The sequence below is a fragment of the Kogia breviceps genome, chromosome 4, assembly GCF_026419965.1.
Source record: "Kogia breviceps isolate mKogBre1 chromosome 4, mKogBre1 haplotype 1, whole genome shotgun sequence".
Lineage (NCBI taxonomy): Eukaryota > Metazoa > Chordata > Mammalia > Artiodactyla > Physeteridae > Kogia > Kogia breviceps.
Genome location: NC_081313.1, coordinates 74,421,011 through 74,432,890, shown reverse-complemented (window position 1 = coordinate 74,432,890; position 11,880 = coordinate 74,421,011). Strand labels below are relative to the sequence as shown.

General features: G+C 36.1%; 1 long non-coding RNA gene across 2 annotated transcripts in view; it reads left to right on the top strand.

Annotated features, from left to right (window-relative positions):
- The first annotated feature begins 3,364 nt into the window (after positions 1-3,364).
- The window catches only part of LOC136794165 (uncharacterized), a 905,160-nt gene continuing 896,644 nt past the window's right edge, over positions 3,365-11,880 (top strand). Inside the window, exons 1-2 of one of the 2 annotated variants that reach the window (XR_010840535.1) lie at positions 3,365-3,714; positions 9,714-9,819. This is a non-coding gene — a long non-coding RNA (uncharacterized lncRNA). The remainder of the gene's footprint in view (positions 3,715-9,713; positions 9,820-11,880) is intronic. The other variant, XR_010840534.1, reaches the window with a different exon arrangement.

Here is an 11,880-nt window from a genome sequence, read left to right as displayed (position 1 = left end):
GTGAAACTAAGAACTAGAACTAGAAACCAGAAAGGGGAATTACAACAGGAAAGGTTCAGCATAAAGATTTGGCCATCTACTTACCCATCCACCATTAAAGAAATATTTATTCAGGGCCTTGTGTTTTCTAGACAATGTGTTCATTTTTGTAATAGTAAAGGAAAACAGATCTTGATCTCAAAAAATTCACTTTTGGGGTTACATCAAAGATAAATTATTATACTCAGGTTTGTGAAACTAGAGAAACTTATAGAAAGTACAGTTGATAACAGTAAAAAAAATTATGTCTTATCTATATCAGGCAGTCATCTAAGCAATTTATATTTAGTCTTTATGATACCAAGTACGAGATAGGTACTACAATTATCATTCTCATCTTACAGAGTGGAAACTGAAGTACAGGAGATTATTTGTCCAAAGTCACTCAGTGATTCTGGGTCCATTGAGAGGAATCACTTCTCAGAGGGGAGATTGAGTTTTCTCAGAGAGATTGATTAGCTTCTGAGAACAGTTAGAAAGGACCCTGCATATGGCAACTACTGAACCAAGTAGGTCCTTCCAAAACCATACCCTATAGAAGGATGTTTCTGTCCAGAGTATCTAGAATATTTTGTCCAGAATATGTATTACTTACACTGCTGAACAAGGCTGCAATGGCCACTAGTCTTGATTTCACATTTCTCTTCCCAGTTATGTGTATGTTACAATGAGTTGATTTTGATTGATTTTTAAAGTCTACTTATTGAAAAGAACTTACCAGCTGACAAATTTCCCCACTTTTTGATTATCTTAATAATACTGTGTCAGTCTGGGTATTAGGTTTTATTTATATAATCTATATCTATATCACTAACATGATATGTATCTGTCTATCTATTGAGAGAGAGATTTATTTATCATGAAGTATTAGCTCATGTGATAAAGGAGGCTGAGAAGTCCCACAGTCTTCCACCCACAAGCTGGAGATCCAGGAAAGCCAATGGTATAGTTCCAGCCCAAGCCTGAAGGCCTGAGAACTGGAGCACTGATGGTGTAAGTGCCAGTCCCAAAGCAAGAGAAGACCAATGTCCCAGCTCAACAGTCAGGCAGAGAACAACTTCTCCCTTCCTCTGCCTTTTTGTTGTATTCAGGAGCTTAAGGGATTTGTTGACACCTACCCACATTGGGGAGGGCAATCTGCTTAACCCAGACAATTGATTCAAATTCTAGTCTCTTAACACACCAGCAAAGACAAACCCAGAAATAATGTTAAATCAAATATCTGGGCACCCTGTGGCCCAGTCAAGTTGACATAAAATTCACCATCCCAAGTACCAATGTGTGAAGTGTCTGATGACTGCTGGGTTATCAGGGCCCCAAAGAGAGAGAAAGGCGCATTGCTGCTGGCAGGGGTGCAGACACTTTAGCTGACAGACCACAGATCCATCTCTGGATGGTTCCCATTGCCCCGTATTAGAGTTTGCTGGATCCAAGAAGTGCTAGATAAACCTGTCCTGCCAGTCAGTCAAGAGAAAAAACATTAAGGAAAATAGTAATTCAGCTGGTATATGTGAAAAAGATTTTTTATAAGGTTTAAAATACTGCACAATCTATTTTCCACCTAAAGTAATTAGAGGGATTATATCCAATTTTGTTGAGAATGCAGGGAAATGAATTCACTTATCACAGTTAGAGGACTGTAAATTGGCACAATCTTTTGGAAGGAAAATATGCATATATTTTGACACGATAAGATATAATAGATGTGCACAAAGATAAGCGAACAGTTGTTAATTATAGACACTTCATTGTAAAAAAAAAAAAATTGAAAAAATTTACCTGGTGATAGGGGATTGGCCAGATAAATTATGTTACATCTAAACAATGGGATACCATTTGAATATCACATTGTGGGAAGATTATTTATTGAAATAGGGAAAATTATCCTATTTAGTCTTGAGCGAAAACAACAGACTACTAATATATTAGTATGTGAAAGTTAAATAATATGTTACAATATTATACAGTATACTTTTATAAAGAAAGGTCAGTGTATATGTATATAATATAAAATATAAGTGTGTAAAATTATGTATAAATATGTGTACATATATAGACACACTCAAGAAGACTATAATATTTTACTAGTATGGAATTAGAATTTTAAAAAGTTTCTTTTCTGCATTTAGCATGAGTTGTGAAATTAGGAAAAAGCTAATTATTACATAGATTATTGTTAGGTAGAGAGAAATCTAAATAAAATAAAATAAAATTTATGACTCATTAAATTGCTTTTTAATTATTATTTTTAATAAACCTGGTCCTTCTCCAGATTTGAGCTCCACTTTGCCCACACCATTTACCTGTTCTTGGGCTAATGCCCTTCCTAACTTCTTTGATAAGGATTCCTAACTTCTTTAATAAGGATTATTATGTATTTTTTTACTTGTTTTAACGAGTCTACATTTTTATCATCATTTCACATATGAGAAAAGAGCATAACTAATAAGGGGCAGTCCTTTTGTGTTGGCATTAGTCTCATTTCAGTATGCTCTAGGTCAAAATGAGGCTGAGGCTGGGCCACAGGTGTTGGACTAGTTGCCATAGTTTCTGCTAAGATTTAAAAAGCATGAGATTTTTCACATATAAAAGTCAGATATGGGGGTTTTGTTGAAAAAACAGATAGCTCTCACAATGCAGAGTTTGAGTCCCTACCAGACAGTGACGGGCTGGAGACGAGCAGCCGCTGTCCTCTGAAAATGGCACACGTGATCCAGCTTGCCATGTCCCACCACTCCACACTTCATACTTGGCTGAAATATCTTGCCTAAATTTATAGGCATTTCAGTTTGCTATCCATATTTGAATCATCCCTATTTTCACCACATTTAAGGATAAGGTTGAAAGAATTGAGTGTTCTTTTTACTATCTTAAGTAAATCATCTAGATGACAATTGAACCTCTGATTTCAGGGTATGTTTCCTTTTTATTTCCCCAAAAAGATGAGGGTGGGTGAGAGAGAGGGAGTGAAAACAAAGTGCATAAGAAAGGCATTTTTCAGAGGAAAGCATGAAATGTGAAGGAAACTGGTATTTGTAAGATTTTGTTTCTTCTGGTTTACAACTTTATCAGTGCCCATACAAAACTGCTTTATTTGTATCTGAACAGTTCAATATTTATTCAGTTTCCGCTTTAAAGTAAATACTTGAGCCTTTTTTTCCCAACTGCCTTTGTGTATAGGAGCAGAAAAATAATGGAACATTAAAAGGAAACTAGCTTTGCAAATTTACTGAAATGAAAAACAGAAAAGCAGATTAGCTGGGAGTACTCCAAGGGGGCAAGGATGCTGTGGCCTGTCAGGACATTGAGGCATTAACCAATGTGCAATTAAAAAAATAAAACCTGTGAGGAGGCAGTGCAGGAGAATAAAAGCCTATTAGAGCGCTCCTAAGAGTTGAGGCTCTTGCCAGCAGAGCCATCTGTCAAGAGATTATGGAGAAGAAAATTTCCGCAGGAATTTTCCCTTGGGACCAGATGAAGTGCCAAGAAAAGGTGTGTGGCATCAGGAGTGAGGACAAACTCTGAGAGTCTTCCGCAGTGCTTATCACAGACAGAGAGGGAACCATCAACCCACTGGGTCTGAGAGAAGAGAAGACAGGGCAGTCTCTGTATTGCTTTTGGCCAGAGAACCTAGTTTGTCTTAACAAGAGGTCATGAAAACCAGTGTCTTTTAAGGTAAGTTAAACTTTGTTGTATTGAATCCTAAAATTTTTCAGTGATTCAAAGACAATGAAGTAATATGTTGAACTTTGCATACTAAGGATTCTAATACAAAAATGAATGTGAAGTTTGAGTCAAATTGTAGAAGGTGATCAAAAAATATTTGAGCAAAAATGAGAATGTCATTTTTTTTTAACTTGAATCTTTGGAGTTTATGAAAATACCCAAGACATTTATTTACATGAAATGTTGTACTAAAATGCTCTTTTCACTTATTTTTTCCAAGTAAATGCTGGGTGATGGATTCATGAGTATTTGCCTCTAGAGAATTCAGTTCATGCCATGCTGTGAAATAATTAAAAACCATACAACCATGAAAGTTATAAGAGTTAATAATAGGGACAAATATTTCATAAAGTTCCTGGAATCATGTCAGGAAAAGATAGTTTAATTTTTAATTCTAAGTAGATCTTAGTTCATTCCCTGACCTGTGTTCCCATATAGTAGTATTTTGTGTTTTTAACAATATTTATTCCCCATTTCCTTTGTGATTAATTTTATTTTTGTTTCTTTTTTAAGATAAGAAAATATGTTGATTATAAAGATGAAATAAAAATACCACAGATTTATGGTCTAGATTACAAGATAAGCATGCATTTTTTATTTCAAATTTCTTAAGTCAGAAAAAGAGTTATCTTTTTAAATGACAAGAAAATAAACATGTAAGAAGATAGGTCTCAAGCTAATTTAGCAAGTATTTTTAAACCTATAGTACTGATAAGAAATTTGTCAATCAGAAATTGGGACTAAATGTAGTTTAATTCAATTTTATATTATCTTGATCAAAATAGAGACATTTCATTGATCACATTGGTTACTTAGAGAAATGGATATGAACAGACATAAATATAAATGCTAAACAGTGGTAAGAAATAATCTTATGGGAAAGAACACAAAGTCCAAGAAAACAGTGCTAATTCTGAGGGATCACAGTGCTCCAGTGTTAATGCTGGCACTGTGCCCATATCAGATTATTGTGTCTGTAACTGGAGAGACATTATCTTGTGAATTTAAGTCAAATTATCCTATGAGTTCAATTATAGTGGAAAATTGATAACCCAGGTTTTGAATCTTCCTTTTTCTCTTACAAAAGAAGAGCTTTTGCCTGAATCATCAACATATTGTTTACATTCTTTTTTATTTCATTATTTCATTCAATCTTCCGTTCACTTTTCCATTTAACCAATATTTAGTGAGCGATGTTCAGGTGGAAGGCATTATCGGGCTAGGCCTAAAAGTAATGAATGGACGTGGTCCCTACTCTCAAAAGGCTTACAGTCCAACACATGGCATATAACTTCTCCATTCAGCTTCAAAATAATTTGAAAACCAAAACTTAACCTCATGTTGTTGAAGTAATATTTAAGACTAACCGAAGTTAAGGCTAACCGAAGTTAAGTGACAGCAGTAGGAAGTATCTGTGTTCGTAATATAATTCAAGACTTTCAGTGCATTGATTTTATTTGTACTTCAGTATTTAAATTTATTTTTTAATTAGTAAGGACTGAAATAAGCATGATTTACTCTGCTTTTGGATTTTCATTAAATATAGTTTGAGGTTCTTTACTTTAGAAAATGTGGAATAGGTTAATTTTACATGTAGAAAAGGGAATTCCTGTTCAATAAAAAGTAGACAAAGAATACTGGGATATTGACAAATACTGCATCTCGTTTGTGGTCAAAGTCTTATCTGTGCATCTAGGGATACGTCTCTGTATGTTAAGTGTATTTGAAATTAGAGATTAGATTCTTACCTGCTATATCCACTCTTGTTCCTAAGATTGATTTGGGGGTATGTGCATTTCGAGCATTTTTGGCAATATTACAATAGTTGGTCCTGAACAAAAGTGATATTTAAGTTTTGAGTTATGGAGACCATCGCTGGGATCCTTGCCAGAAATGATGAAGTTCTCGTTTGGATGAGTGCGTCTGGAAACTGTCACCTCAAATAAAGTGCGTTTTATGATAGAATGCTATTGCCATATTTTTTCAAAATAATGAAATACTAAGTTTAATAGTCAGTATTTTGATAATGTAACATATGTACGGTAATATGAATATAACATTCTTTTCATAGAGAATGGATTAGTCAAAAGGGAGCAAGTTGGAATCATGTAACCCTACAACTGTTAGGAATAAAATCTGGGGCATTAAAATAAAATCATAGTTCAAAGGCCTATGAGTAAAGAGAGCAACTGATTGCTTTTGACTTTTTTTCTTTCAGATAAAACGTATGGTAGGTTTCTAGTTACGAGTTTGATGTTTTTAACCTTCATTTATTGGTCACAAAACATGTTCTTATGCTATATATTTTAAAATATTTGTCCCCTTTTGTCTCTGCTGAGCACATAGTGGTGGAGGACTCATTATTTTGGAGGCTGCCTGATTATTAAGGGAATCCTAGTCTCCTCCCCGCCTCATTAGCACCTGATTGCTTTATATCCAGAAAGCGGTAGATCACCTTCTCTTCAGATTCAGTAAATCACGTGAAGTAGTGCGGCATTATCTTTAAGCATGAGGTGCTAATATCAAACTTGCTGGGTTTCAGTCTTGACTTTTCTAATTACTACTTCGTGAGGGCAAGTTTCTTACCTACTTTTGCCAGCTGTAAAATGGGCATAAACATGGCACTATTATTGTGTGGATCAAGTGAGATAATGTACATACAGTGCTTACCATGTTTTAAACTCTCAAAACTATTAACGATGATGTTGATAAGAGTTTGAAGAAATTCAGACCTTCCCAGTGCCTTGTTTGAATTCTTGCACTAGCCTCTAATTGTGTCCAGTGTGTAGTATCTTTATCGCATCCCGTGCAAGTTGTCAGACAGCTTTCTCAAAAGCGCAAATCTGATACTATTAATTTCCTAAAGTGGCTCTCCATTACCTTTGGCTAAAGACTCATACTTCCTAGTGCGGACTACAGGACTCCTCTCTCACCCTCTCTGCAGCTTCTCACACCTCTGAGTCTTGGCACATACTGGTCCCTCTACCTGGAACACTTACTCCTGTTCCTTACCTGGCTAATTTGAACTTAACCTTCAACACTCAGCTAAAGCTGTCAGGAAGACTTTTCTGACCCCACCTTCACCCACCCCTCTTTATCCTCAGGACTGTACATGTTTCTAGTCTGTCAGCTTGTCATTTCCTTCAAAAGACTGTGAACTATTTGAAAACAAGGGCTATATTTTTTTTCATTAACCAGAATTTAGTACAATTTCTGTGACATAGAAGATGTTTAATAAATGTTAATAGGTTGAATGAATGTTCTGGTGAGCAGGCAAGGAGCAGTGATACTTCTCCTTTTACGACTGTGTTTATCTTCTGGGTACTGATGTCATGCAGAGGTACTGACATAAACACATGCCTCCGTGAAAGGCAAGGCAAGAATGGCCAAAGTACACTCTGTGAACATGCTTTTGCGTCTCTAAAAACAATCTTATTTTATCCTTTTTTGCTGCTGAGCTGGAATAAGAGAACCAGATGTAGTGCTTTTAATCTGAAACATAAGTTTTAAACTGTACATTGACAGTAAAGAATGAATTATTTTCGTTGAAATTTTTGATCAAACTAGTTGGGCTGATGCATCACCAAAGTGTGTTGGTCAGAAACTTTTGGATCTTTGTTGTTCACCCCTCTCTGTAGAGTTTATTTAATCTTGTGCTTGGAAGTCAAGACTGCAATAGTTCTTAGAATGATTATATCAGTATAGATGTAAAGATGTGGCCTTAGGAAATAAGATTCATATCCTAAAAATACTGTATTAAGCTATTAGTCTTATTAGGAATAAATTCAAAATGTTTATGGAAACAATTGAGCTATTTTATGAGACTCACTCAAATTCTATGTTTTGCTGACATTTTGACAATGAATCGGGATTTTAATGCTATTTGTATATTTTTGAATAAGCAAATAGAGAAGACAGGTACAATCCCTCTCCCTTCTTCAAATGGTGAGCTGCTTCTAGATGCTCCAGTTTTGTACTTCCTGCCCTTTGAAATAAACTGTTTCAACCTGGAGCAAGAGCCTCTATGCCCAGGTTCCTGCCCTTTTCTCTAGCACCCTTTAGGGGTCTCTGCCACTGCTGTTATAACTATTAGAAGAGCAGAAGAGAGAAAATATCTCATCACTGGCGTGTGCTCACTGCTGCATTTCTCATTCTGCTACCAGCTTCCACTCATCGGCCCCTTCTCTTTCTTGGCACCCATATGGAAGTGACCCTGCTTGGAGTCTCGCTTTCAAGGTTCCATATCTGTAGCCATGTGCAGTGAACCAAGACTCAGCACCAGCTAGTTGCATAGGTCTTGTCCTAATGTGAAACTTGTCAGGTGGCTGTGCTATCTCCAGGGTTTTCTTTGTTGACCCTTAATATGAAAGCAAGTTGTGGCCAAGCTGGTTTGGAATGAGAATATCGCAACCCCAAACTTAACTGCTCTGAGAATGAGTTATACAACAGTAAAAATGAGTTATAATCAAACTGTACTACCTTCTGAGGTAAGCATTTAGTTTTCCTTCTATCCTTTACTCTTTATGGTCTACTCAGGAAGGTGCCAAAGGCTATTTTTAATTTTTTCTTTCAACGATATGGACTGAAGGTCTATTATGCCAAGTCATATTTTAAATTAAAATTTTACTCCTTGGGTAAATGAGTCTACATGTGAATTCTCTAATTGCTTCTTTGTGTTTCCAGGACCTGGCATAATCCTTGGCACAGAGTAGATATTTAATCCTTGTGAATACTTGAATGCGATACTAAATAGAGTTGGAGTGCCTAGTATATGTAGGCAACTTGGAGAAACTGTGTAGATTCTACTTCACTTTTAGGAAGACAGGTGAACTGGCATCAGAAAATAGCTGAGAGACCATTGGATTTCTCTGAGATATTTTCACAAAGGACAGTTACAGGAAGGAGCCCTTAAGGCCCGTTATGAGACCTCACAAATCATCACTTTTTAAAGCCTACTTCTAAGGTTATACAGAAACACAACATGGGGGCTACCATGGAATTCCATGAACTACAAGTCAACAATGCCTAGGGAAAATATCTAATAAAATAGTAATTTTGAAACTGTTTTATGTAGTTGAGAAGTCCAGATTAAAAGAATAACAATCAAATGGAAACTGAATTAATTGACAGATTTCATCTATGTATATAATTCAGTTCCTGTTTCCATTCTTGTTTCAGTAGCAGTTTCTCTGCTGCCATTCTTCACAACATTGCTGCAATAAACACCTTACTATTATCTGAGTCCTGCAGAGTTATATACAATATAATTTCTGGTATATGTATGCATGGAATTCCTTTATTACTAACAATGAACACAATAGAAGTCTACATTTATATAATAGTTTATATTTTATTAGTTATAAATGTTAGCAATGTGAGGGACCTTAGCAGGTCTAAACAAATTTGCTCATTTGATAGATGAGGGAACTGAGTCATAAAGTGATTAACTTATTTCTTTCCCCCATGGAAAAATTAACCAAAAATTGTCATTCAAAGTTATGTTTTCTATTATATGAAAAGTGATTGTCAATGAGACGCTCAAGGTCAAGGTTGATATCTGGCTTTATCTTCTTTTAAAAATGAATTTAATGACTTCATTAAAATCTAGGGATATATAAAAGGCAGCAATACTATCACTCCATTAACAGAGATTTACTTATCAGGATTTCAAACAAGGAATTCATCAAGCTAAAATTCTTTCCAGAGAACAGAACTGTCCTATATTCAGGGAACATGAGGCCCATATCTTCTGTCATGCCCTTGAAAATTCTGACAACATGCTCTAATATGGCTGCAAGAGGCTGCTTTCTGTCTCAGCTGGCTCAAGGTACAGAAACTCTTTAGAGGGCCAATATGCTCAGAGCATTCTGGCATGTCTGTTCTGAATCAAGCTTCCATATTCCCAAGTTAACCTACCTAGATATCCTTAAGGCTGTTTATCCTTCTAGGTGTCCTTAAGGCTGAGAACTGGCCTTTAGAGGAGAGTCATCTCCCACAGCGGCTCAAGACCCAAGGCTATTGAAGAGAAAAGGCAGAAACAAGTACAGGAAAACAGTGAGTAAGGCTTCGGTATTCGGTACACACTCACACACACACACACACACACACACACACACACACACACGCAGTTTACAGAGAGAGAGATACCACGGCAGTGACTTCTTTGTCTTGAATAAAGAATTAAGTTCTTTAAAGAAAAATGGCATAATTAGAATAAAACTGTCTTGACTCAAAGAATCTATGGTCCTGTCAAATTGGCCTTTCTGATCCTTGAACTTGTCAAATTTGTCTTCTGTCTCAAGATCTTTGCATCAACTATTCTGCTACTTGAAATCCTCCCCCTTTTTGTTCATGTGACTGACTTCTTGTCATCATTTGTAATTTTCAACTTAAATATCCACCTCAGAGAGGCTTTTCCTGACCATTCTAAGAAAGGCAGCCTATTACTGCCTGACATCACCCTATTTTAATTCTTTGCATTGCATTATGCTCATCAATATCTAATTTTTTTTATTGTTTACATTAAAATGTGTATTCTATCTTCCCCTTTACCTTGGCATAATATAAGACCCCATGAGGGCAGAATCTTGCTTGTTCCTTTATATTCCTTGCTTGACACATAACAGATACCCAATAAATATTTACTCAGTGGATAGCTTTTTCATCACCAGAGATTAAAAAGTTGAATTATAACTGGTATTTAATAAAAAGTTGTTTAACTGAATTTGAGGACTAATAATAGTGGAGGGAATTCCAATAAAGTTATCTCTCTCATAATTTTCTTTGACATTTTCCTTCCATTTACTAATTTGGGGTGAAATGTCCTTGATAGTTTGCCTTAGATATGAAAAAAAAATCAAAATACTTGATACAAGTTTGGGTGAGATTTAGTATTGAAGTTTGATTTTAAGGCAGAGGTGGTGTCTACATATTTCACAATTGATTAAACAATCAACCAGAATACATTGAAGGGTCAGGTTTATGAGATTCCTTTACTTTGTATTTATGTGTAGGCTTTTAGATGTTTAGACTAAAAATATCATGCCGTTATTTTTATTACAATGTGTAGGACATTGCTGTTCTCTTTAATTCTGTTACTTATGCTATATTATTGAAAAACAATGACAGAGGAACACCACTAATATTAATACAGAGTTTAGTAATGATGGTTTTGTGACGGTAAGCAGAATCAATGACAAGCAAACTAACTTATTGTCATACAAAACTAAATTATAATTGCCAAGTTTTTATTTTATTTTGGCAAGTCTAGTAATCTTCTAAAATAACCTCAGTTTGATAATATTCTATTAAGAGCACATCAAGAGCATGTGGTGACAACTGATTCCAAAAAGTATTGAGTAATTTACTTTAATATGCTGACAACAAATCAGCACCAATTTATGAGAACACTGGATGCAGATGAAAGCCCAAGAAATGAAAAGGGCATATTTCGGTAACTATAACACACCCTGTTATCAAACCTGAGACTGAGATTGGCACATGCTAAAAAATGTTGCTATCTCTTAATCTGCCACTCCAGCATGTTTCAAAAAATTCCTTAACCAATAACTGGGTCTCCCCAAACATAATTCCAGGTCCATTCCCTTACTGTCTAAAACACTCAGTGTGTCTGTGACGTGGTCCTGATGCTGTGGTTTTTGCTTGAGCGTGACGAAAACCATGGGAGATGCCTCTGTCCTCCACTGCATCCTGGACCCTGCTGTCCTGCTGGATTTTGCTGACATCAAACAGAGTCCTTAGGGTTCAGAAAGGCTGGGCAGGTGCACCAGACACATCAGAGGCAAATATGTAACAGCATGGAGCATTTCGGCTTGGCTTGTTGGGTTTGACATGCCAAAATAGCCCAGAAGGAATAGTAGTGCCTTTTGAAGTAGCTGAGATGCTTCCCCGATGTCACTTCTCTGAGTTTTAGATCAATGCCTGGAAGATGAATCAGAGCATGTGAGAAGAGTCACCGAGGGGAAATGTATTGGAAAGCTTGCAGGAATGAAGCACCCAAGCCCAAAGAAAAGGTGGGGTGAGATGTGCAAGCAGGAAAAAAACAAAGGGCTGAGTCATTGGAGGCCTAATTGACAATGGCACAGCTGTGACAAC